This window comes from Nomascus leucogenys, chromosome 16 (genome assembly GCF_006542625.1).
Source record: "Nomascus leucogenys isolate Asia chromosome 16, Asia_NLE_v1, whole genome shotgun sequence".
NCBI lineage: Eukaryota > Metazoa > Chordata > Mammalia > Primates > Hylobatidae > Nomascus > Nomascus leucogenys.
Genome location: NC_044396.1, coordinates 34,913,559 through 34,940,245, shown reverse-complemented (window position 1 = coordinate 34,940,245; position 26,687 = coordinate 34,913,559). Strand labels below are relative to the sequence as shown.

General features: G+C 39.1%; 1 protein-coding gene and 1 pseudogene across 1 annotated transcript in view; one reads left to right on the top strand and one right to left on the bottom strand.

The window, feature by feature from the left end:
• The window catches only part of KCNB2 (potassium voltage-gated channel subfamily B member 2), a 397,201-nt gene that overhangs the window by 83,754 nt on the left and 286,760 nt on the right, over positions 1-26,687 (top strand). The gene's annotated exons all lie outside the window — the stretch shown is intronic.
• On the bottom strand, positions 1,224-2,072 carry LOC105737634 (annotated as a pseudogene).

Sequence of the window (26,687 nt, the reverse complement as noted above, 5' to 3'; positions counted from 1 at the left end):
TTCCATGCCCTGACCATGACCAAATTTCCATTTGGTCCTCACTTATTCAACGTGGAGCAGAAACCAGTGCATTTTTGTCAGTATAGGCTAGCATCACAGAAGTGCAAAAAAAAAAAAAAAAAAATGACAGTAGACTTTAGCTCATTTTGATTAGTGGACATTTTTATGATAGACCCTTAATTATTCAGTCACTATTTCACTGCTACTTGGAACTGACCCTGTTTGTCTTAGTCATCCAGGTTGCATGCCTTCCCCTTACTTATAAACTCTCCATCTAGTGGTTTTCTCAGATGCTAAATTCGCGCCCCCCTCCACCAGTCCCAAGAAATAAACAACTAATTAAAAATAGAGCAAATTTTGGCAAGTGCTGTCTACAGCCTATTTTAGAAAACACACACCATAATATTATCTAAGCGGCGTCTGAAGCTCTTTAGCGAGGGACATAACTATGTGGTGGAACGACTTCAGGGCTCACAGCATGGAGCATCGGCAGTGACATCTGGAGTCTTTCATTATGCACTTGCTGGTGCTGCACAGCCTCCCACTCACCTTGGTACCTACACACACTGCTGTTTCTCCTGCAGCCCCTTGTGTGGCTGCATCTGTATGGTGGGGAAGCTAAAAGTACCTACCGAGATGGCAATGTAGATTGACATTAGCTCATAATCCTTGCAAGCTGCACATGTGTGTTAAAAAAAAAAAAATCCCAAAGAACTAACATCCCAAATGATTCAGGTTTCTGTAGGAACTAGAAACAGAGAAGTAGGCTCAAGATCAAAACCAAATAGTGCCCCCGAATTATTTTTGAGGTCTTGTACCCTTAGAGTCAGAGAAACTCTCCTTCTTTTTCTTGCCCATTAATTCACCCTAAGTATTCGTTTAAAAATATGTTTGCTGTGTTGTCATGTATCCAACTAGTTGATAAAACTACAAGATTTTAATAAACATAAATTTTTATTATTTTGCAGTTGATATTGAGATAGAACACTAGTGAAAGAATTTTAGTGACTCATTTTTTTCAGAGAAAAGGTATTTTAATATGAAAATTGTGTATTTGGACACAGAAACTGCTATACACAACAAGAAACCATGATTTGATCAATTATGGGATTATTATCTTCTAAAAACACAGAAATTACATTATTAAGCAATTAGAAGAGGAAAAAGGAAGTCTGTAAAGTCCTATTCAATTTACTTTTTTAAGGAAAATGATGTTTATTTGACTCTGGTCACGGTTCCATTGTGTCTACTTTCTTTGTAAGTTCAGCTTCAGTTCTACCTAATTCTCTCTTTGCTTCTTCAATTTTCACTTGAGCAAGAGATGGATTCAGCATTAAATCTAAATAGAACTCCATTTTTTTCTTCAAAGGTATGGTCTGTCGTTTTAACTCTGCCAGTTTCTCTGATACCGCTACTAGGGACTGATGAAATGGAGAAGAAGCATCCATGCCTCTGGCTGAAAGTGGCTCCTCTGCAGCTTTGATTTCAAATCTGAACTTCTCTGACTTTGCTTGTAGAACATCCCTGTTCTGAAGATGACCGTTGACTTTGACCCTTTCCAAAGACAAAGGAAACTCTACTTTCTTGAGATCCTCTTGTTGACATTTTTCTAATACTAATGTTGTGGCTAGATTTTTTTTCAAGATTTTCCCATTCAATCTTGATTTCTTTAGTTTGGGATTTTGTTTGAAAAGATCAGATGTTGAATTATTCACTGCAGGGATAAACCTAGCTAGTGAGGTATCTTTAGTTTCAAGGGCCATGTGCTCTCAACCAAAGCATTCAGATACCTGGAGCCAGTGCTGGAGAGATTGGCAAGGGAGAAATTCACACTCTCCATGAGAAGGTCTTGAAGAGGCTTGGCTTCTGATTCATATTCACTTGCTTTCTGTCTGTTTCAAGTCATGTATTACCAGGTAGATATCCCTGTCCTGGAGCTTTTTGCATTCTAAAAGGTGGTGTAAAATCTCTGGTTCATAGATTCACCTCATACTGTGGAATGGGATTACCTCCATTTTTTTTTTTTTTTATCACACAGCAACCTGCACCTCTTTCTCCTCCTGGGGCTCCATAGCTGCCACTCCTGCCACTTCACATGGAACGCCTCATGGAAGAAGTGCCTTGCAAGCCCCTTATTTACTAATTTTCATTTCAAGATATTATTTTATTATCTTCAAATTTTATTTTATCTAAATCTTATCATCCACAAAAAAAGAGTTGCTCAATATTTCACAGTGTATAGACATGGTCAGTTAGCTTCAGGTAACAAAATAATCTTCAAAACTGTAATAGTAAAAAGTTTCAGAACCATTTGGTTGATATGATTTATTAAAGGATTTAATTATTCACTGGAGATGTTGATACCTTAGAGCTGTGGTAACTATCCAATATGGTAACTACTAAACTCTTCAAATGTAGCTAGTCTGAATTAAGATGTGCTATAAGTGTGAAATACACAGCAAATTTGTTTTGAAGACTTAGAACAAAAAAGGAAATAATTCATTTATAAATTCTTATACTGACTGCATGCTGCAATAATATTTTGAATATACTGTGGTGGATAAAATATATTATTAAAATTAATTTCACCTGTTTACATCTACTTTTAAAAATACCTCTTCCAAAAAAGTTAGTCTATTTCTATTACATAGCACTATGTTAGAGAAACAAAGGTTTCTGGTTACTCTACAGGGAAATAGTTAAAATATAATGTTGCCAAGGAAGACAGAAATCCAACAGGCAGTTTAGATGTTCTGCCAGAGAGCCTGATCATTGTTTCTCCAGAATCTACTGCAAAGACACCTCCTGAAGAGAAGAGGCTGTTTAAGCACATGCTGATTCAAACCTGGGTCCCTCTTCTGCAAGATCAACCATATCAATTAGTGCTATCTAGAGGAAGTTAATGGATCTTAAATTACTGGAACTAAAGGATACAAATGAACTAACATGTGCAGTAGAAGGAGACATTTCAGTGCCTTGTGATAAAGCCCACTGTCCCTTTCTAACTGAAGCATTTCCCTTTAGCAGCATTGTTGTCCAAAGTTGGAAGGCCTTCCAGTACTATATTTTATTTTATTTTATTTTTTTGAGATGGAGTTTCGTTCTTGTTGCCCAGGCTGGAGTGCAATGGTGCAGTCTTGGCTCACTGCAACCTCTGCCTCCCGGGGTTCAGGTGATTCTTCTGCCTCAGCCTCCCGAGTAGCTGGGATTACAGGTGCCTGCTACCACACCTGGCTACTTTTTGTATTTTTAGTAGAGACGGGGTTTCATCCTGTTGGCCAGGCTGGTCTTAAACTCCTGACCTCAGTTGATCCACCCACTTCGGCCTTCCAAAGTGTGGGGATTACAGGCGTGAGCCACTGTGTCTGGCCAGTACTATATTTTAGATACATTAATTCATTGGATTACGTTTTAGGCCCTTAGACACAAATGAATGTGGTCTCTGGACTTTTGCCTTTCTGAGAATTTTTTGTTTTTCTGTGAAACCTAACCACCTGGTTCATGAATATTCCAGAATAGGAAATATTAATATAAAAGTAATTCTGTTTATATGAGTCTTCACTTTTGATACAAGAAATAAGACCACAAATTTATGGGAATGTGTTTTTAAAAGAATCCTGCTAACATATGTACATTTCATCTCTTAACCCTTTCTGACCTGTATATTTTTGTTTGTTCCAAATGACTCAATCCCAGCATATCAGTAACGACCTCCCATACTTACCAAGAAGCTTCTGCCATCTGATGGTATATGTGGAGGACGTGGTAGTCAAGATCCCCAGAAGGATCAAATCCCCCAGTCCAGATCCCAGCTTCCAGATCTGTTTTCTCAAAAAGCTGGAAAGATGGGATGGAGTATAACAACTTGACACCATCATCAGTTCAGCTAATGGTTGTTTCTCTTGCTTCCTAGAAAGTTGGTTTGTTTTGTCTTTTTATACCATAGTAGTGACATCACTTGACTTGAACATTTCCCTGCACTCATTTTTAATTATTTATTTATAATTTTTTATTTTTAATGTTTGTGGGTACATAGTAGGTGTATATAGTTATAGGTTACATGACATGTTTGGATACAGGCATGCAGTATGTGACAGTCACTTCATGGAGAATGGCCTATCCATCCCCTTGAGCCTGCACTCATTTTAATTAGCAGTCGTTTTGTTTTTACAGAAATAATCTGGCATTAACACCACAGTTTTAATAAAATTTAGACTAAAATTCTCAATTAATTACACAAGTAAAATAAAGATCTACTGAAATCTGTGGCATTTCACTATCCTTTGAAACTGATTTTGAAAAGTTGTCTCCCAGTTTAATGTTGGAAGCTGGTCTTCATACATCTCATAAGTGTTTGTAGTGTTCATGCAACCTCAAGCATAGGCAACGTTTCCCTATTTCATATTATTTCACCTGCTCTATTAGACCCTCAGACAAATTATATATAGTTAACAGTTTGCCTTTTAATACATGTTTGTATTATCTATAATCAATTTTTTAAAAATCATTTTGTCAATTAGTGCATATTTCATGAGTATCTGTGATGTTACCAAGCCCTCTGGGAAATGTTGGGGATAAATTGATAAATAAAATAACAGTCTAATCCTTATGGAATGTACACAGAAAATAAACAGTGTTTGACTGTTCTGAGGCCTTTTTTTGTGCTGCTTCCTTGGGCTCAGAGGTATCTCCCTCTGCTCATCTCCAACCCTCCTCTTCAAAGCTGGAGTTAAGTCTCTGTACTCCTTGAATCACAACTCCAGAAGGGCAAATAACAAGAAATGCCCCTAAATTGTGGATTTATAGGAATCAAAATAGGAATCAAAATGTTTGCATAGTTTCAATATGTTGTAGACATTTTAAGTGGTGTATAAGTGATTTCAGAAGAAGAAAAGCCTACACCTCTGTAACTAGTCATTTGAATAATATCTACACAGTCTTTCACTGTAATCCAAGAGTATTGAGACTAATTGGAGCATTTCTTGACCCTCCAATAATAGGAGACATTCAAATATGTTATTAACATAATCTGCCATAGAGAACAGCTGAAATAATGTGATATGAATATCATGATCAACCTTGATGGAATAAACATCTTCCTACAGATGCACAGTGAGATGGGGATGAAAGCCCTTTTTCTGTGTCAAGCTTCCAAAAATGGTTAATTTATTAATCTGAATACTTTAGGCAAATTGAAAAAAAATGGAATGAAGAAGGATGTGAATAATCTATATAATTAAACCCTACTGTGCAGCTTCTTTGAAAGTTAGTCTAGGGTTTATGCCATAGTTTTATGTAAGTTAAGAGAGCTTATTGTTTAATTGTTCTGGTCTATATAACAGATGTTATATAGACTTAACTAAAACATAACCTGTGTCCAGTAGAATTTGGTTTGAAGTGGGTTTATCTCCGACCCCTATCTACTAAAATGCTCCATGCATCTTAGTTACCTGTAAGAAAGTCCTGTAGTAAAGCTCTGAGAGCCCCCAGACACCAGCACTTCTGTTCCAGCTCCTGCTAGAACTTGCCATGTGGTTTTATTCAAGACACCATCTACCTGAGTTCCAATTTCTCTGTCTGTAAAACAAGGGAGTGGGCCCCACATTCTGATTTTACCAAAATCAGTGGTCCCCAAATTCTGATTTTACCAAAATCAGAATACAATAAGAAGGAAACTGGAGGTTTACAAACATCATTTTGGTGTGTCTTCATTGACTGAGTGTGAATTATACTGCCATTTCACTGCAGCATTTCTGTTGTAAAGACTTCTATTACAGTCAGTCAGAGGCAATGTTCAGGTTAACTTTCTCTGGCTGTATTGATTGGGTGAAAGTTATCCCCAAAGCTGGAGGAAACAAATAAATTCCTTCTACCAACTTAAATTGTAGCGATGCCTGTCACAATTTAGGGGCATTTCTTGCTATTTGCCCTTCTGGAGTTGTTTTGATTCCAGGAGTACAGAGACTTAACTCCAGCTTTGAAGAGGAGGGTTGGAGATGAGCAGAGGGAGATACCTCTGAGCCCAAGGAAGCAACATGAAGGACGGAGTGGGGAAGAAAACCAAGTGTCACTTATTGAAAACCGAAGGCTGTGATCTGCAGTTTCTGGTTTGTTCTGATAGAAGACTTTGGAACCCAAACCATCTGGACACATTTCAGGGACAATAAAGAATTGAAAAACGTTTTACAAATGGAAGGTGGATAGGTTATAAGGGGGAAATATGAGTCACAACCTAGTGAACTAGTTTAGAGGAACCAGGCTCCCAGCACACGGGAGGCCTTGAACAGATTAAAAAGATAACTCATTTGTCACATTTATCTTCCTGGTCATATTCAAAAAGCTTCACCTATAGTAGGTTAATTAATTCTCATGACAACCACTATAGGTAGGTCTTTACTCTCCTTATTTAATACATGAGAAGATGAATTTATAAAGAAGTTAGGTGCCCCAAATCACAGTTGTGAAGCATCAGACCCACTGAGGCTGGCCCCAAAGACAGGCTCTCATTGGCACAAATGTCCTTTCTGGCTCCAGCTTTCTTAGTTCCCTCATGATCACCCCTTCCTTTCATGGCCCCCCAGATGCTTGAGTGCTTCCTGATCAGTGCATAAGCATATGTTCATTAGTTAAGAGTGCTTATGCCAGTAGGTAGCTTATCTACAAATCGTTACTAGAGACAGAATTAGGAGCCATGCCTCCTCCTCATTTCTCTACTCACTCTGCTCTTCTGTTTAAATCAATCAAATCTCTATAATGTTCATATTAGTAAATTACTTAAACATAAGCTATTTTACAAATATATGCTAAGTTCTTAAATATCTTCATTCTGCCTCATGCATGCTTGGCTTTCTGTGCTAGTGTCTCAGTCAAAGCATATGGAATTGGATAGTTCGGGTAGAAAACTTCTCCAATTATCTATATGTTCAGAAAACTGGGAAAACATCCTCGAAGAAGAAGCACACATTAAATGCCTTTTGCCTGACAGATTTTAGCCTACCACAGGATTTCAACCTTTTATGCTTGGGGAAGTACTTTCTTCAACAACAAAAAAGATAACATTATGATTCTTTGGTACATTGTGGTGTCTCTCAAACCTTCTTTATAAGCTTGAGATGGCTTTTAACAAATGGTTTTTGCTCAGAGATACAGGGTTTTTTTTTTTTTTTTTCATTGAACAAGGAATGGAAAATATGCTAATTATAACTGAATAATGGACTCAGAATTTAGATTAACCCTACCTGATCACACTAACAAGATACTGTGATTCTGCATTCATTTGTTTGGCCAACACATCATATTGAGCATTGCAGTAGGCAGGTTCATATGGCAGTCCCCATCACCCCCACCTCCTGGTGTTCAAATGTGGTTGGGGCCTATGACTTGCCTAAAAACAACAGAGGAGGGCAAAGGCAGTGGGATGTACTTGGTTACATCACATAGCATCGCAGTGCGCCTCCTGCTGGAGCCTCTCCTTGCTGGCTTTGAAGATGCCAGCTGCCATGCTGTGGGCTGCCCGTGTTGGGAGCCCACTTAGCCAGGAGCTGAGGGTGGTCTCTTAGAGCTGAGGGAAGCCTCCAGCCAACAGCTAGTGAGAAATAGAAGTCCTCAAGGTCACATCCATTAGGAACTGAATTCCGCCAACAAAAGCAGATCCTTTCCCGGTCAAGTCCCATAGGAGACCTCAGCACCAACCAAAAACACCTTTCTAGCAGCCTGGTGAGACACTAGCGGGAGACCCAGTGAAGCCGTGTCCAGACTCCTGACCCACAGAAGCTGTGAGATGCTAGGCCTCTGTTGTTTTAAGTCACCGAGTTTATGGTAATTTGTTATATAGAAACAGGAAACTAATACAAACACACTCAGTATTCCAGACACATTTTGAGGAATTAGAAATGGAGCAGTGAACAAAATGAAGTCCCTGTTCTGAGGAGCTTGTATTTCAATAAATCTAAAACATAGACATTTTAGAAGCTTTAATTCATCTCAATTATAATTTCAACGTAAAAACCTCAGTGGTCCCAAAATGGGAAAGAAAAATTTACTTAAAATATTTATTTTTTACTTTTATTATTATTTTTTTAAACAGAGTCTCATTCTGTCACCCAGGCTGGAGTGCAGTGGTGCAATCACAGCTCACAGCAGCCTTGACCTCCTGGGCTCAGGTGATCCTCCCACCTCAGCCTCCTAAGTAGCTGAGACTACAGGCATGAGTGACCATGTCCAGGTTATTTTTGTATTTTTTGTAGAGACAGGTTCTCACTTTATTGCCCAGGCTGGTCTTGAACTCTTGAGCTCAAGTGATCTTTCTGTCTTCGCTTCTCAAAGTGCTGGGATTGCGGGCATGAGCCACTGCACCCAGAAAAATGAGCATTTCTTTTCTGGTCCAAAGGAGGAAAAATAATGCTGGACATATCTCAGCACTGACTTACCAGGTGATCTTATTCAAGGAAAGAATGGGAGGACAGGGGTTGTCAGCTATAGAACACGAGTTCTCCATGGGCTGAAGCTTTAGAATCAGAACTTTGCAGTACCATGATAATGCAGTCATACAGTATATGTCACTATTTAAAAAAAAAAAAAAAAGATACTGAAAAGCTTAAATACATAACTGCCAAAAGTCGCCAAAATAAGAAAAGCAATTTCAAAATCAGCTTAGTGATTTGATTTCTACAGACCATTGTCTAAAAGAAAACCTAGGATTCATTCAGCATTTTCAGAAGATCGAAGTCACATTCATGAACAACGTGTATGTTAGTTCTAGTGTCCAGACAAGACAGCTAAGAAGGGCTTGAATTTCCACACAAGCTACCTGGCTTTATAAGTAGCCCCAGAATGCCCAGGCACACGGGCCACAGAATGCCCAGAATACACAGGCCACAGTCCACCCTAGGCCCAGTGTCCAGCAAATTTGAACTGCCAGTCACTTGGGGAACCAGGAACCTGTACTGTATTCGGGAAACCACAAATCTAAGGCCACATTCTATAGAATAGACTTAAATGTTTTCTTGAAATTAATATGTAATCAATCACACTCAGAATATATTTGGGCAGCTTATATGTGCAATGTGTTGCATGCAGCTAAATGACTTTAACATTTCTATTGCAGTGTACAGAAGGTGTTCATAGAGCTAGCTATTGTTGAATTGCAGTTATGGTTATTAATAACGTGTTGAGCACTAGTTCTGTCAAGACATTGTGCAGAGCACTTTGATATGTTTTTAATGTTATTTTCTTAAAAGGATCATTGTCCCCATTGAATAGATGAGACTAAACCTTAGAAAGCCTAAGATACATATGCAAGATCCAACAATGAAAAAATGTTGGGGTTACAATTTTAATTCAGGCAGTCTGGTTGCAGAACTGGTGCCCTTGACCACTATGCATTGCACCTCCTGTTAATGTGACAAGCGCAGTGTCAGATGCTGTGTTCTTTCATTTGTTCTTTATAACAACCCTGCAAAAGGCATTTGGGGGTGATGGGATGAGCCTTGAAAAACTCTTTCAAGTAATTAGTTTAAGAAAGAGGCAAGATATCGGCATGATCTTCTGATGCCATAATCACTTTTTACATAACCAGGCTAACTGGGGGCTCCGAGAGCTATTGTTCTAAGTAGGAAACCATTGTGTGTTAATATTTATCAAATATTTAGAAGATCAATCTACTTCCAAGACCTTCCCCATCAGTTTGATAATGCCTAAAATTCTAAAAGCTCATGCCAAATTTCTTTACCTTAAAGCTTTGAAATTATTCTTAGTCATTTACCCTTACCAGTCATGTATACTTTAGTAAGAATAAGTTTATCTCACTCATTCACGAAAGCAGATTTTTATGGAGAAGAGGATGCAAAAACTTGAGGATTGCAGATGCTGAATCTTCTTTAGAGAAGTAGGTCACTAGGAGTGAAGAACAGGGCAGATGATATTTAGCCTAATGGCTACCAGAGATATTAAGAACACTGTCTGGAGGTCTCAAATTTGATTTTTTTCTGTATAATTAATTAAATTTTCTATCATAGACAACCTTGTGTATAACCTAGAAATGGTAGAAAGTATGTGATCTAAAAGCAAGGTACCATCGGTTCTACTCTACTTATTTTGAAAATTGGAAATTTTCCCAACACATTTTGATACATTAGAGAACAATTTGAGCATAATGAAAATGTCTTGTTTTTTTATGCATGATTTTTATCCATGATAACACTAGGTGAATGCAGAAAACTGCATCCAGATGAACAGAGCTGTGTAGGAATGTGCAAATTGCACACAGGCTCACACCTCAAACATCTGCCAGCTACCTCTGCCCACCATGCGCTTTGAGCCGCACCCATCCACATCTGGTGTTAGAACTTTCCTTCTGACTTCAGATAACCCTTCTTCCATACTTCATAATGACTTACTAACTGTAGCCTTTTGACGCTCACTTCTGCAAGCAAACTCCAGGTCTTTTTTCAAGATAAAATATAGTATTTATTGTAGTATTTATGTATCTCTTAACCATTTAGCATGTGTAAACTGTGTTATTTTTATTAGATTAAAAAAAAGTTTCCCTGATGACTTTTTTGTTTTTGTTTTTTTGTTTTTTTTTCTTTGAGATGGAGTCTTGCTCTGTCGCCCAGGCTGGAGTGCAGTGGTAGGATCTCAGCTCACTGCAACCTCCACCTACCATGTTCAAACAATTCTCCTGTCTCAGCCTCCTGAGTAGCTGGGACTACAGGTCTGCGCCACCATGCTTGGCTAATTTTTGTATTTTTAGTAGAAACAGGGTTTTGGCATGTTGCCCAGGCTGCTCTCGAACTCCTGGCCTCATGTGATCTGCCCGCCTTGGCCACCCAAAGTGCTGGGATTACAGGCATGAGCCATCACGCCTGGCCACTGATGAAGTTTTTAGCATACATTTTTCTGATGAGTACTGTAGGATTTTTTGCCCAGTGATTTTTAGGAATATGTGTGTGTATGTGTGTGACTTTATTGCAGAACTGACTTTATTGTCACTTATGCAGATTTCTCCTGTTAGGGTGTGTGTGTGTGTATGTGTGTATGTGTGTGTGTGTGATGCACTTAAAGGGGTAGCCAATAATTATTTGAAGTACTTCTTTTCACAGTAGTTTAGCAGGTTAGCAGATTTTTCCTAAGAAAGAAGAGCTAACCATGCATCAAAATAACACTTTTCAGGAGCATTTCTAGAGGCTAGCTCCAAGGAATGATGCCCACTTCATCCTTTATTAAGGTTGGTATCTCAGGAGAACTTATGCTGATAAACATGTGTTGCCCCAGTACCACGGGAAAGCAGCTTCCAGCATGCCCCATTTCATCCTTAGATCTAGCTAAATTTCTTTTAGGGTCAACATTTGGGAATAGGCTGAGCCCACCTCCCTGCACACATCTGCTGCTGAATAACATCCAAATGAGAGCCTCACTCTGAGGTTAAGGTTGGCCTGGTAACCATGCCAGCTCTCTCTTCTTACCTTTATAAAGTCCTGTATGCCTCCCTTCCTCCACATCAAATCTTCAGAAGTATATCTGTGGTTTTTGAACTATATGCAGCCCCAGAATTTATGAAAGCTACAAATATAACATACTTAACATTTTAGGCACTAAATAAATGCTAATATAACTGAGGAGTGTCAAACCAATTGTTAGGAAGTGAGTGCAAGACAGTGACACCACAGACAAAAAAAAGAAGACATTTGAAGCATTCATGTCACACAATAGTCTTGATGTAGGGGAAAGCCAGGTATGGTTAAGTCTCAGTAAGAAATCCATGATTTCTGAAGAATAAATTGAACTCATTCTCAAAGAAACGCTAAAGAGAAGACTCAGTGTTAACAATGGGAAGAGTCCCAGTAGCAGGAGGAGTAGTCCCCACGGTGTCTGGTAACTCCTTATTGAGAGGCACTATGTCACCTGAAGTTAATCCCAACTCCGCTTCCATCAGTCAGGTAAGCTCGCCCCTTATGGGAGTCTATGCTTTCTAGAAACTCCACACTTAACAATCTATTCTCTCATTCTATCTTTGTTTTACACAGTATCTCAATGAAAAACAAACTTCTCTTCCAGAATTTCCAAAATAATAATAATACCTATAACCCAACAGTCAGCCTTACTGGTCTGGCCTGAGTCTTATGCCAGCCCTGGGCTAGTCATGATGACTGGCGTGGCCGGGAAAATGTGATGCTCTGATTGGCTATGCCTGATGCACATGCTCAGTTTGGAGCCAGGGAAGGAATCAGTTTCACTTGGATCACATGAATTGAGAATAGAAGATAAGCAGTTTCTCAAGGAAAATTGGGGTGCTGTCACTAGAAGGGGAATGGGTTCTGGGCAGGCAAGAACATGAGATGGCCCCTTTAAGAGCCTCCTAAGCCAGGCTCTGTGCTAGGCACTGAGCCTGTGAGAGTGAGCATGAGACAGAGCCAATGCCTTCCTCTAGTTTGTAGTGATTTGGATATTAATTCAGTAAGCACACAGGTAAGGAAACTGAGCCTAGAGAGATGAAGTCACATTTTTCAATGTTGCCCAGATAGTTAGAGCCAACACAGTGCCTAGAAACTCTAAAATCATGGCCAATATTAAGATGCCATCTTGCCTTACTCATATAGCAAGCTGACCTATTTGAAGCATGGTTGTCTATTAAGCACACAATTGTGTAGGATATTACTGTTATAACCAGTTGTATGCTGGAATTGACTCACACCAGCTGGTGCAAAATTATTGGGTACATCTCTTTCCTACTTAACATTCAGTGAAATAATGTTGGTAGCTTGAAATCAGCTATGGTGGTATTTACACTGTAGAAATTGGCAACCATCACCACGAACTGATTGTTACACCTTTACCAACATACCACCAGTTACCATGGTTATAGGAATTTAGTCTTCAAGCAAATTTTTTTTTTCTTTTCTAGAGTATTTAATAAAATTCACATAATTATTGATACAGATGGATAGATGTGACAGGTCAGGAAGTTCTTAAACCATAGAATTTTTGTTTCTTTTTTCTTCCATTCTACTCCAAATCCCAAGGTCTTCAATCTTATATGTTTAGTACAATTTATATTTTATTTTCATATTTGGTGCATGTTGATCAAAGTGAAATCACAGATGAGAGGAGACTACTGTACCACAAACTAAGCAGCTTAAACAGCAGAAATTTATTGCCTTTCAATTCTGGAGACAAGAAGTCCTAGATCAAGGTGTCAGCAGGGTGTCTCTATTACTAAGGCATCTATAGGTAACATGTATGAATTTTCAGCATCAGACTTGACCTTACTAATACTGATTTTTAGCATAACAAACAGACTAGACTTTAGCTATGTTCTTCTTAATTGCCCAAATTAGTGGCCAATAACCTATACCTAAAGTTTTCAACTCTCAGATTTGTTAGCATTGTCCTTTGTACTGGCATGCATTTATTTTGGTAAAAAGGGGAGAAAGAAGATACATCAAGACACCCCTTGATAAACCTGACTCAAAAAGGAATAAAGGCACTTCTATCAGTTTCTGTGGCTGCTGTCACAAAGTGCAGTAGGCACCCCTTATCTACAGGGGATATGTTCCAAGCCCCCCATGGATGCCTGAAACTATGGATAGTACTGAACCCTGTATACAGTATGTTTTTTTCTGTACATACATACCTATGAGAAAGTTTAATTGATAAATTAGGCACAATAAGAGATGAACAACAATAACTAATAATAAAATAAAACAATTATAATAATATACTGCAACAAAAGTTATGTGAATATGGTCTCTTCGTCTCTTTTTCTCAGAATATCTTGAGAGTTACCCTATGTACCTAAGGGTAACTGAAACCCCAGCAAGTGAAACTGCGGATCAGAGGAGACTGCTGTAGCACAAACTAAGAGGCTTAAGCAACAGAAAATGTATTGCCTTGCCATTCTGGAGGCTAGAAGTCCTAGATCAAGGTGTTGGCAGGGTTGGTTCCTTTTGCAGGCTGTGAGGGAGAAATCTGTTTATGCCTCTCTCCTAGCTTCTGGTGGTTTGCTGGCAATCCTTAATATTCATTGGCTTCTGTGGCATCACTCCAACTCTGTCTTCATCTTCACATGGTGTTCTTGCTGTTTGCATCTCTGTGTCCAAGTTTCCCCTTTTTTATAAGGACATCAGTCATATTGGATTAGGGCTCACCCTAATGACCTCATTTTAGCTTAATTACATTGGTAAAGACCATATTTCTGAATGAGGTCACATTCTCAGGTACAGGCGTTTAAGACTTCAACGTAACTTTGTGGGGAGGACACAATTCAACCCATAACAGCATTGTAATTAAATTGTTAAATTGTCACACACTAATATCAATAGATAAAATGTTCTTTGTCAAGCTAGAGTTCTAACAAGTAAATGTTTCATTCCTTTTGAAAAACAGGTATTCCTACTGAGTTGATTTCCATATTATTCAGAATGTCTTAACGACCTGGTCTTCAGCCTTTTGCTCGTTGTTCAAATGCAGAATTAATTTTAAGACAGGGCTCAGTCAACTCAGCCCACTGCCTTTTTCTGTATGGTCTACAAGCCTAGAATAGTTTTTACATTTTTAAAGGGTTAAGCGGGCTGGGCATGGTGGTTCATGCTTGTAATCTCAACACTTTGGGAGGCTGAGGCAGGAGTATCACTTGAGGCCAGGAGTTCGAGACCAATCTGGGCAACATGGCAAGACCCCCATCTTTAAAAAAAAAAGAGATTTTTTTTTTTAAATTAGCTGGATGTGATCACATGCACCTGTATTCCCAGCTACTTGAGAAGCTAAGGTGGGAGGATCACATGAGCCCAGGAAGTTGAGGCTGCAGTGAGCTGTGTACATACTACTGCACTCCAGCCTGGGAGACAGAATGAGACCCTGTCTCAAAAAAATGGGAGGGGGCAATGGAAAAAAATCAAAAGATGAATATTATTTCATGAAGTGAAAATTATATAAAATCCAAATTTCAGTGTTGTCAATAAATAAACTTGTATTGGCACACAGCCACACTCATTCATTTGCGTATTGTCTATGGCTGCTAGAGTTGCAGAGTTGCAAAGGAGACTGTTAGTCTGCAAAACCTGAACTGTTTACTCTCTGGCCATTTGCAGGTAGGATGCTAATTTTCTTAACTATACCTCACTCACAACTAATTGCTGCTGCTCCCGAATGACACAGCCTAGTCACTGAAGCAGACAGGCATCATGCTGCCGACCTTTGTGCTGTGAGGTGGGTGTCTTCATTCATAACTTATAGCATCATCATGATTCTGCCTATTTTGTTACTATCAGAAGAATCATGCAGCTAATTAGTAAGCATTTAATTAGAAGTCAGAACCGATGCTGTTAATGGCCATGCTTAATATTCCATCGACAGAATTAACTGCTGGCATGAAAGGTGTGTGGTCATTGCCACCTCCAACCCCCGCCCAATATGGCAGCATTTTATGTCTATTCGTTAAACATAACTTCCACGTGTAACTTGCATCTTGAAATAATTTAGTTCCATTGAATCCACTGGGATTGTATTTAATCCTGTCTCTATTAGTTTTCTATTGCTGCCAAAGCAAGTTACCACAAATTTAGCAGCTTGAAACACCACAAGTTTTCTGTCTCAGAATTTTCCAGGCTAGTAGTCCAGTGGGCTTAACTGGCTTCTCTGTTCCAGGTCTCACAGACTGAAGTCAAGATGGCAGCAGGGCCACATTTTTTTCTGGAAGCTCTGCGAAGAACCTGCTTTCATGCTCTTTCAGGTTATTGGCGGAAAGAGGAGCTGATTTCTGCCAACAATCTGAAGGAGGGTGGTGGTCCCTGCTTCCTGGCTGGCAGTGGGTGGGAGCCTATCTTAAGGCTACATGACTCCTGCTCCCATTGCCCCCTCCATTTTCAAGCCACCAAGGGCATGTCAAACCCTTCTCATGCTTCAGACCTTCTCATGACTTCTGCCTGTAGCTAGAGAACAATCTCTCCTTTTAAGGGCTCATGTGATTAGATTGGTTTCTTTTGGGTAATCCAGGATAATCTCCCTATTTTAAGGTGCATAACCTTAACTACACCTCCAAAGTGCCATTCACCATGTAACTTCACATATTCAGATTCCGGGAATTAGGGCATGGGTGTCTTTCAGGGGCCATTCTGCCTGGCACGCCTTCTCTGGGTTCTGTGTTCCTAACCTGAGTGTCTGCATCTCTGTTTTCTCCTAGAAGACTCTGAGGGATCAGCACTTGGCCCTAGGGACTGCACTTGCTTTTCCATTTTGGGCGCCCCCGGAAAGACTACCCTTTGGTAGTCTCTTTTTATTGCAGAGTTGGCATTTCAAGTTAGTTTTTCATGGATGTATCACCATGTTATTCCCATGCAACACAATTAAATGACCCCAGCCACCACAGCTGAAAGCATTTATACTTAGTTATTTCATACAGCTGTGTTAGAAAACCACTGCATACATCAACTGTGATATAAACGTACCCTGCTAGAGTTGGGCAGTAAACAGCCTGCTTAGCTTGATGCTGCAGCCATAAAAAAAAGGTCTGTGTGCATCTTGGTTGCCCATCTAGTCAGACTGGAACACCTTGCCCCTCTGAAGTTTAGAATACATCCATTTTCATGACTGCTCAAATTATAGGTAAATTGTCACCTTGCTGTGCACTGTAATGTTTCTGGTTACCCATCTAAATCTGGTTGATGTCCACGTTTGGAAGAATTCCTTACATTTGATCCAAATGTAAGAAAACTTGAAGCATTTTGGAAGTTCAGGCTGAAATATAGTTGCATTTTTAAATGCTAGATACCTAATAACTAATGGGAAATTCTAGCAAAGTGGAAGGGGAAGTAGGAATGGGGAATAATCTTTTTGTTCACTGGCCGTGATGCTGACACAGAGACCCTCAGAGTGCAGACTAGGATTTCTTAAACACTAACATGCTCATGAATTGCCTAAGATCTTAACATTCACATTCTAATTATCGAGTCTGAGATGAGGCCTGAAATTTCATATTTCTAACCACTTCCCAGATGACGCAACCTCTGCGAGTCTGTGGGCCACACTTTGAGTGGTAAGAATTTAGAGAATTTAGACTACGAACAAAATGAATCAATTTCTTCCCAAAGGGTTATTTTTTTCACGCTAACTATTATATCTAGGTTAAATGTATTCATGTTACTGGCAAAGTCAAAGAGCTCAGCTTTCCTTTCCTTGCTTGGTATTAGGATTTAAGTATAACTTTAAGGATGCTGCATTTCCTCAGCACAAGAGGAACAACCATGAAGAATGCCATTTGTTCTAATCAACTCAAACCTAATTAAAGAGAATAATGTAATTTAAAGTGAAAATTTTGATTCAAATAGGTTCTTGATGACAAGATTAGCATAAGAAGATAATTTCTTTAAAATATCTTAAGTATAGTTGGAGAATGAGACAATGTGGTTTAATGATTTGTGTTGATGGGGAGACATTTAGGGCCTGAACTAAAATATTCCCTTCCTTCATTCCCTCCTCTGCATCTCATTTAAGCCCCCTAGAATTCTTTGGAAAGCCTGGAGACATGCTAGCTTTTATCATATCGGGAGCTGGTCCAGGAAGTATGAATGTGAAATTTTAGCATTTGTGTAACTGCCAGCAGGTGTGGTCTGAATGTGTAGTGCAGGCTCCACTTTCAGATTTCAGGGAAGAGCTAATTCCTCAGTAATGCTCTGTGATGCTTGAAGCTTAGTGTGAAGGCTGGGCATTCCTGGGGAGGGAACTGCCTGCCGGTGGTCCTGATTCTGTGTCTGCTGGCAAGGCTGGATCCAAACAAGCTTCCTCTTCCCCTTTTTGCAGTCAGCTGCAAATCCTGAATGAAGGTAGACAGAGGCAACACCCAAGAGGCTGACACCATGTCTTTCACCTTCCAAGATCAAAGGATTTAAGAGTGCTACTAAAGCAATGTAATTCAATTTATATGAGATTCTGAATCACCAAGATTAGGCTTGGTTATCATGAAAATGGAGGAATTATCTTCTCAGGGATTTGTCGTCCTGTCAGTCAGCAGAGTTTGCCTGGTTGACAGGAAAGGCCCCAAAGGAACTCCATGTGATTCTGCTGGGGAATATGAAGCCCAGTGTCGAATGAAGAGTGCCCCGTCTCTGCTGCTGAGATTGCACTTTGGTTAAGTGGGAAATGTTCCTAGGCTTCAGTTTTATGTTCTCACCTCTAGTATTATCAGGGGCAGCCACTTGGTATTTTCATAGGATGGAGGTCCCCTGCAAATGCTGGTAAATGCACTGCGGCGTTTAATTAGGAAGAAGGATGTAGAAACTTTGTTTGGTGTGTGGCATATAAAGAAGAGAAGGTAAAGCATCTCTGTCAACAAAGAATTCAAAGTGTAAGAACTCCCGGCTGCCTTCAGCCTGACAGAAAGTGTCTTATCATCTGTTTCTGCTCTGCGGCATGGTGGCCAACAGTGCAGGCTTGAGAGAGAATAGGTCTGATTTCTGATACCTGCCCTACTACCCTACTCGTTGTGTTACTGAGCAAATTTTAATTCCTTTGTGCCTCAGTTTCCTCATCTACACATTGGGAAGAGTAGTACTGTACTTTATAGGGTTTTCATGAGATTAAATAAGTTTACAGATCTGAAGCGATTAGAACAGTGCATGGCATTTATAAGTGTGCCAGGAAGGTTAGCTCTTATTCGGATGCTCAGAGAACATGAGGTAACAGCAGGGAAATCAGAAGACATGGGTTCAAATTCTGACTTTTTCATAGATTTAGGTCTATCCCAGTGTCTCTGAAATTCCTTGTAAAACATGGACTGTAATACCTATCTCCCATGGTTTTAGTTAAGCTAAAATAACAGTTTATGTGAAAGAGTCCAGCAATAAATCGTCACTCAGGGACAGATGGTTGAAGTCCTACTTATTATGGCAAATATGTTATCCTAAAGGGTATTAAATTAACTGATAGCAAGCAAACTAGATTTTTATGTAAATCAGAAATCTATTTGCAGACAAGTATCCATTATGAATTATGGAAAGGATACAATTTTCCTCTATTTAGCTCTAATCCTTTCATTTTTATTAGATTAGGTTATAATCCTGACAGTGACATTTATTGAGTGCTTTTTACTTTATCTCATCAGTCCTCAGTACACTCTGGCAATATTATGGTAGATACTATTATGATCCCTGTTATACTGCATGTTGGAAATACGTGGCTCAGAGTGTTAAGTAACTTACCTAAGGTCACACAGCTACAAGGAAGCAGAGGCAATGCTGTAGCCTAGTTCTCTTTGACTCCTGATAAAGTGCTCTTTATAACTATGGTGTTTTCTCTACATCAAGTCAAATCTCATGGTCTTTCAGAGCAATTTTTGTCATGACAGTTCAAATTATAGATCAGATCTTAGTTTTATTTCAAAGTCAGAAGCAAAGTAGTCAAATGAGAAGAAAAACAAACAGCCGTAAAAGTCCAATACTGGCCCATTTCTGCCACCAACATGCCATAAGACTGATCATTGTTTTCCAGTCTTGAAATATCTTCTCCCCGAATCAGAGGCAGCCCCACAGTTTTGTTAGAAAAGAGGCTTCTGGACACTATTGAGTCAAAAGGTAAGAGTGGTGGTTGATGCTCTTGCCTTGAGTGTAAATTTGCCAAGCAAGCCTATAGTTTGTATTACAATACTATGCTTGCTAAGTGGTTTGGCATGCTTCATAGATTTTGGAGGCTAAAGCCCCTCTGCCACATCACAGTCTTACACCTCTGACTCAGTTTCTGCTAACAATAACCAAAGTATATGAGGATGTGATAGTTTACTGCACTGTGTGGCCAGAATTTAGTAGCGTTACTAGATTAAACCAGATCACAAAGAACAGTTCTACTCTTAAAAAAACTGTATTTTACAGTGGCCCGGTCAGGAAAATTCATCTGTTTTTGCTTAGCAAGTTGTACTAGGAGATTTCACAATTTAGTTCATTGCTTTTATAAACAGTGTTTTCCTTCCTCTCTCTGAATAGATCTTTTTTTTGTAGGGAAATTGGAGCTATGAATCTATCCAGTGTAATTTCATCCTTTTCTATCAGTTGATCTCTACTAATGAATCAGGAAGCCCGCATGTGGGCTGGGAGATGGGAGGGAGCAGAGAGGATACAGAATGAGGAAATGTAAACAGCACTGCCAGTGATGCTCATGCAGCGAAGATACGCCCCTCCGTCACTGTTATAGCCTCTCTCTCTCTCACTTCTTTAAGAGCTAATTCTTAGAATCCTTGGCAGAACCCTGCGAGTCCCTCTTCTCTCATCTCCCTTCCATGCAAATCACATTTAACAGACTACTTGCGTGGCTATGCACTTGACTAAAAGACTGTTCAACTACAGCTCACTAAAGACATGCCATCAAGGGATTGCACAGCCTCATAGGAGAATATGTGACACAGAGTAGGTGCTGAGAAGCCTACTAGAAGACCAGATAGGGAGGTAGTTGAGAGGGAGAAAAATAGAAATGAACGAGCTGTGGAATAAGAAGTAAGTTAAAAGGGCAAAGACTCATGGGCCATATATAAGTGTTTCCTTGCTCCTCCTCTCACCAGCTCTGAGACTGTGGCCAGCTTAGCCTTTGTGTTCTTATCTGCAAAATGGGATAATAATAATGCCAATCTCCTATTATTGTAAATATCGAGTGATAAAATGAATGGAAAGCAATTAGCACTTAGCACTTTTATTCATTCACTGTTAGAATTATCCCCTTCCCCCACCATCATAGAGTCCAGTCTCCGCCATTCAGAACTCTTTAAGGGATTATTTAAGATCCTATGACCTTTGAAATGGGTCAGGACCTATTCTTCTGTCCTTTCTTCTTTTTTCTGTTTATTTTTATCTTTCTTTTTTTTCTTTAAATCAAAGATTTATTAGTAACTTAAAACTAATTTTTACAGAAATTTAACGCTAAAAAATTTTTTTTTAATTTTATTACTATTATTATACTTCAAGTTTTAGGGTACATGTGCACAATGTGCAGGTTTGTTATATATGTATCCATGTGCCATGTTATTTTGCTGCACCCATTAACTCATCATTTAGCATTAGGTATATCTCCTAATGCTGTCTCTCCCCCCTCCCCCCACCCCACAACAGGCCCCGGTGTGTGATGTTCCCCTTCCTGTGTCCATGTGTTCTCATTGTTCAATTCCCACCTATGAGTGAGAACATAGGGTGTTTGATTTTTTGGCCTTGCAATAGTTTGCTGAGAATGATGGTTTCCAGTTTCATCCATGTCCCTACAAAGGACATGAACTCATCATTTTTTATGGCTGCATAGTATTCCATGGTGTACATGTGCCACATTTTCTTAATCCAGTCTATCATTGTTGGACATTTGGGTTGGTTCCAAGTCTTTGCTATTGTGAATAGTGCCGCAATAAACATACGTGTACATGTGTCTTTATAGCAGCATGATTTATAATCCTTTGGGTATATACCCAGTAATGGGATGGCTGGGTCAAATGGTATTTCTAGTTCTAGATCCCTGAGGAATTGCCACACTGACTTCCACAATGGTTGAACTAGTTTACAGTCCCACCAACAGTGTAAAAGTGTTCCTATTTCTCCACATCCTCTCCAGCACCTGCTGTTTCCTGACTTTTTAATGATCGTCATTCTAACTGGTGTGAGATGGTATCTCACTGTGGTTTTGATTTGCATTTCTCTGATGGCCAGTGATGATGACCATTTTTTCATGTGTTTTTTGGCTGCATAAATGTCTTCTTTTGAGAAGTGTCTGTTCATATCCTTCACCCACTTTTTGATGGGGTTGTTTTTTTCTTGTAAATTTGTTTGAGTTCATTGTAGATTCTGGATATTAGCCCTTTGTCAGATGAGTAGGTTGCGAAAATTTTCTCCCATTTTGTAGGTTGCCTGTTCACTCTGATGGTAGTTTCTTTTGCTGTGCATAAGCTCTTTAGTTTAATTAGATCCCATTTGTCAATTTTGGCTTTTGTTGCCATTGCTTTTGGTGTTTTAGACATGAAGTCCTTGCCCACGCCTATGTCCTGAATGGTATTGCCTGGGTTTTCTTCTAGGGTTTTTATGGTTTTAGGTCTAACATGTAAGTCTTTAATCCATTTTGAATTTATTTTTGTATAAGGTGCAAGGAAGGGATCCAGTTTGAGCTTTCTACATATGGCTAGCCAGTTTTCCCAGCACTATGTATTAAATAGGGAATCCTTTCCCCCTTTCTTGTTTTTATCAGGTTTGTCAAAGATCAGATAGTTGTAGATATGCGGCATTATTTCTGAGGGCTCTGTTCTGTTCCATTGATCTATATCTCTGTTTTGGTACCAGTACCATGCTGTTTTGGTTACTGTAGCCTTGTAGTATAGTTTGAAGTCAGGTAGCATGATGCCTCTGGCTTTGTTCTTTTGGCTTAGGATTGACTTGGTGATGTGGGCTCTTTTTTGGTTCTATATGAACTTTAAAGTAGTTTTTTCCAATTCTGTGAAGAAAGTCATTGGTAGCTTGATGGGGATGGCATTGAATCTATAAATTACCTTGGGCAGTATGGCCATTTTCACGATATTGATTCTTCCACATTACAGTGAAACTAGAGTGACCACTCTAAAGTTTTCCCCTGTTCCTCTATGGAAACTCACAAAAGATTGGGAAACTACAATGAAGTGAAGCCTTTTCACTCTCTAATCCCAGGAGCTATTTCCACCTAGCACACCGACCACTGGGCTTCATAAGTGTTGCTGGTTCTTTGACCTCTCTCTAAAAATAACTACATGATGATCTCTTCTTCACAGTTGAAGGTAAAGCCCCTCTTGTCGAAGCTGGGTTCTTCTTCTAATTAGCATTTCTACTTGTGTAGTTTTCTTGTATAAGACAAACATATTTTTAAGCTGGCCATAAAGTTGGAACTACCATCTAATTTCTGCCTCTGAAACAAAAATCACACAAGCCGGCAGTGTCCCCAAACCACTTTGAAATCCAATCTCAATCAAGTCACACTCTTTTGTAGCTGGAAAAAACTCAGAAGCCATTTAATGCCGTTTTCTCAATTTTATGGTTGAAGAAACTATATTGGGGAGGTTAGGTGACCTGCTAAGCATGTAGTTATTCCGGAAGAGCCTGTAACCTTTCCCACTACATTGCATTGTTTTCCATCCTCAAATGGAAAAACTCTAAATAAACACCCTTCTCACCTTTAGAGGATAGATGCCTGAAGGAAGTGCTTCCAAGCATTTCAGACAGTATTAAATCTATCACTCAACTTATGCAGATCACTGTGACTTCCTTGAATTTTCATTATTGGCTTCCAGGCACATGCAGTGTGCTTAAATCATCACCTATAAAGCTCCCTCTTTCTACCTCCAGTGATGGCATGGGCTGATAATGTGAATTGGTTTTTACAATTTCAGATACTTCTATGGTTAAAAAAATCCACTGTGATAATAAAGGAAGCTAGAACTATTGGGAGTAGGTCCCTGACCTTGGAAACTGATGAACACATCTTCCCCAGCTTGATCTTTGTTGCATCTGAGAAGAACCCTGGGCTGCATAACTCCTGGATCTGACCCAGCATGTTCTACCACCCACAGCAAAAGCACAGAAATATAACCAGCAGGATGCCTATTGATCAGACATCCACAAATTATATTACTGATTACCTACTCCTCAAACTTCAGGCAGGCAAACACGTTTTCAGCTCTCATGAAGTCATTTATTTTCACACATCTTAATATTTCACATTTTCTTCCCTTGGTTTTAGACTTTTCTACCTCTGGCTGTGAGGTTTGCCTTGTGTATTATTTGCCCAACAGGGCCTCCTTAATCTGGTTTCTTTTCTGCCTCTCACCCAGATACTCTGCTGAGTTACTCTCCCGGATAGGAGCATGCTCTTTCCTAAGGAGGGTTGTGCAGGGGTACGAGGGAATCTGTAACTTCATCCGAGTTTGGATTCTCAGGCTTCATGATCACTGAGTAGAGCAGTCATTTGGAACCCATTCTGGTTGTTTTCTAAAGTCACCAAGGAAGCTTTGAAAAATGTAGGCAGCAGGCCCGCCGGAGACCAGTGAAACATGATTTCAAGGGAGAGGGCATGACATCGGTCTATTTTTTAAGTTCCCCAAGCTAATCTAATGGATAGCCGGGTTGAGAGCTACTCACCTGGAATTTTCCTGTAGCAGACAATAAAACTAAAAATAGAAATAAGGAATGGAAACCCAAAAAGGTTAAACAGATGGCACAATGTCAAGAAAAGGAGAGCTGATAGCAGAGAAGGGGGGACTGGGTGAGTGTCAGTATGTCATGAATTTTTTTTTTTACTGTCTTTTCAAGAGTCGTTGGTCAAATGCATCATTGCATGAGTCTAGCATTATAGCCCAAGATGGTATGGTGGTGGCCCTGATTTGTGATAAAGAGGCTTTTTGGCCTTGTTAGGCAAGAAACGAAGGAACAAAGTGGTGTGTGCTTTGTTTAGTGGACAGTGACTATTACTGTGATTCTAGTTTATGCTTGCTGAAGTGAGCCTATTATTTTTATATTGATCTTCCCATAAGACAGCAACTTCTCTAATAATGGAAATGTGCCTGTGCCACACACACAGCAGGAGCTAAATATGTGCTTGTAAAATGAATCAAGGAGGAATGAGTAAGCGAACAGCTGAATTATAGCTATGGGCCAGTCCTCTGTTTTGCTGGTATTTTTTTTTTCTTTATTATGGTCATCAGTGATCCAATGTCAAGGCATATTGTGGAAGTGAAGCAACCCAAATCCTGTCTTCTCAGACTGAAATCCTCTAGAAAGTTATGACTTAGCCATTTTTAAGAAAATGCTGCTTTCAGTGGATATCTGTGGTAGCACTCAGTCCAGTGCTGCTGGAAACACTGATGCCGAGGAATATTGATTTTTTTAGAAACTTCATTAAAATTTTTGTTTTTAAGCTTTACAAAATCAGATCCTAAATAGGAGACTATAAGAAAGTCTACAAAGTGACTCATGATAAAAAAAATATATATTAGGAAAAAGGAGTTTAATTATAGTTTATAAACTATTGATGTTACATCCTGGTTGGTTTTAACATAGCCAATAGACTCTTCATGATTTTGATGAAAAACTTTATCTTCTATACCTAAGGTCTTTTAAATTATGCTATTATCAGCTAATCAATTAATTCAATTTTATAGTAGAAGTGTTGCAGAACTAGTCTTAAGAAAATGGTATAAAAGTAAAAGAAGTTGGTCTTCAGTGCCCTCTCCAGCCATAATCTTGTAACTTACATGGTAAGTGTTCATACTTTGCACATCTTGATAGGTACTGGGACAGGAGGTATGTGTGTAGGGGGCAGAGAAGTTGAGTAAAGGGACAATGAGAATTTTGAAAATGGAAGCAGACGTGCAGATCAAGCTGTTGCTACCTTGTATAATTATGGCATTGATGAAACTGACCCAAGTTCCCTCTTTACAATCCACTAAAATTTTACTGGATGGAAAATCAAAGTACCATATATATGCTTTAATTTGGGAATGATCATTTTGGTGTTAATGGTTCCACTGTTGATAATGCACTTGTTCTCTACTTGTAGATGCATTCATATTTTCTCATCCATAAAGTTCCATTTTACAAAGCACCTCACAATATACTTATTTTTTCTGTCACTATCCAGGTGAGTTAAATCACATTCATATAATTATTTACTGTCTATTCAAGGGAGAGATATGTATTGTGTGTTTCTATGTTAGGCAAAAGAAATGGGCCTTCTAGATGTTCTGACCTTTACCTTCTTTCCTTGCTTAGTTACTCGCATTACTAAGGCTTCCAGTCCTTTTAGCCTTTGTTTCTATGTTACATTAAATTAATGAAACTAGATAACTTTGGATCTCCTTAAGCCATCTGAAGCAAGATAAACCAGTGAAACTAGATAACTTGGATCACCTTAAGCCATCTGAATGCCATGAGTGCATGATGACCAAACACCAGAATTTGGGGACAAACTGTCTAGGTTTGAATCTTGACAATGCTTCTTCCTAGCAGCATGACCTTGGGCAGGCTACTTAACTAAGACTCAGTTTCTTCATCTGTAAAATGAATACAGTCGTATTACCTATCTCATAGGCTAGTCATGAGGATCAATAACATACTGTATATAAAAGAACATATGCAAGTGCCTAGGATAAGTGAGGAGCTAGATGGTTGTTAAGTACTAACTGCAGTACCAGGAATTTCATAGGAAGCCATAACAGCTACACATGTGTGCCTTCATAAGCCAGAAACACTTATTCAGTGAATTGTCAACTACTTATTAAACATGTCCTCTCAACATAGGACTCTGCTAAGCTCAGCTCAGGATTTGAAGCTGAACCTTGAAGTTTCATTAAGTAGGATTTAGTTAAGTGGAGAGGAAGACTGATCTACGTTGTTCAGTACAGTAGGTGGCCTCTAGCTACGTGTGGCTACTCAGCACTCAAAATGTGGCCAGTCTGCATTGAGCTATGCTGCCAGCGTAGAATACACAGCTGATTTTAGAAACTTAATGTAAAAGGAGAAAATGTAAAATATCTCATTAATAATTTTATATGGATTATATGTCAAACTGATGTTTTGAATATATTGTATTAAATGAAATATGTTATCACAATTTATTTTACTTATTTCTTTTTACTTTTTAAAAAGATAGCTGTTAGAAAATTTAAAATGGCATATGTGGCTTCTATTGAATTTCTAGTAGGTAGCGCTGTT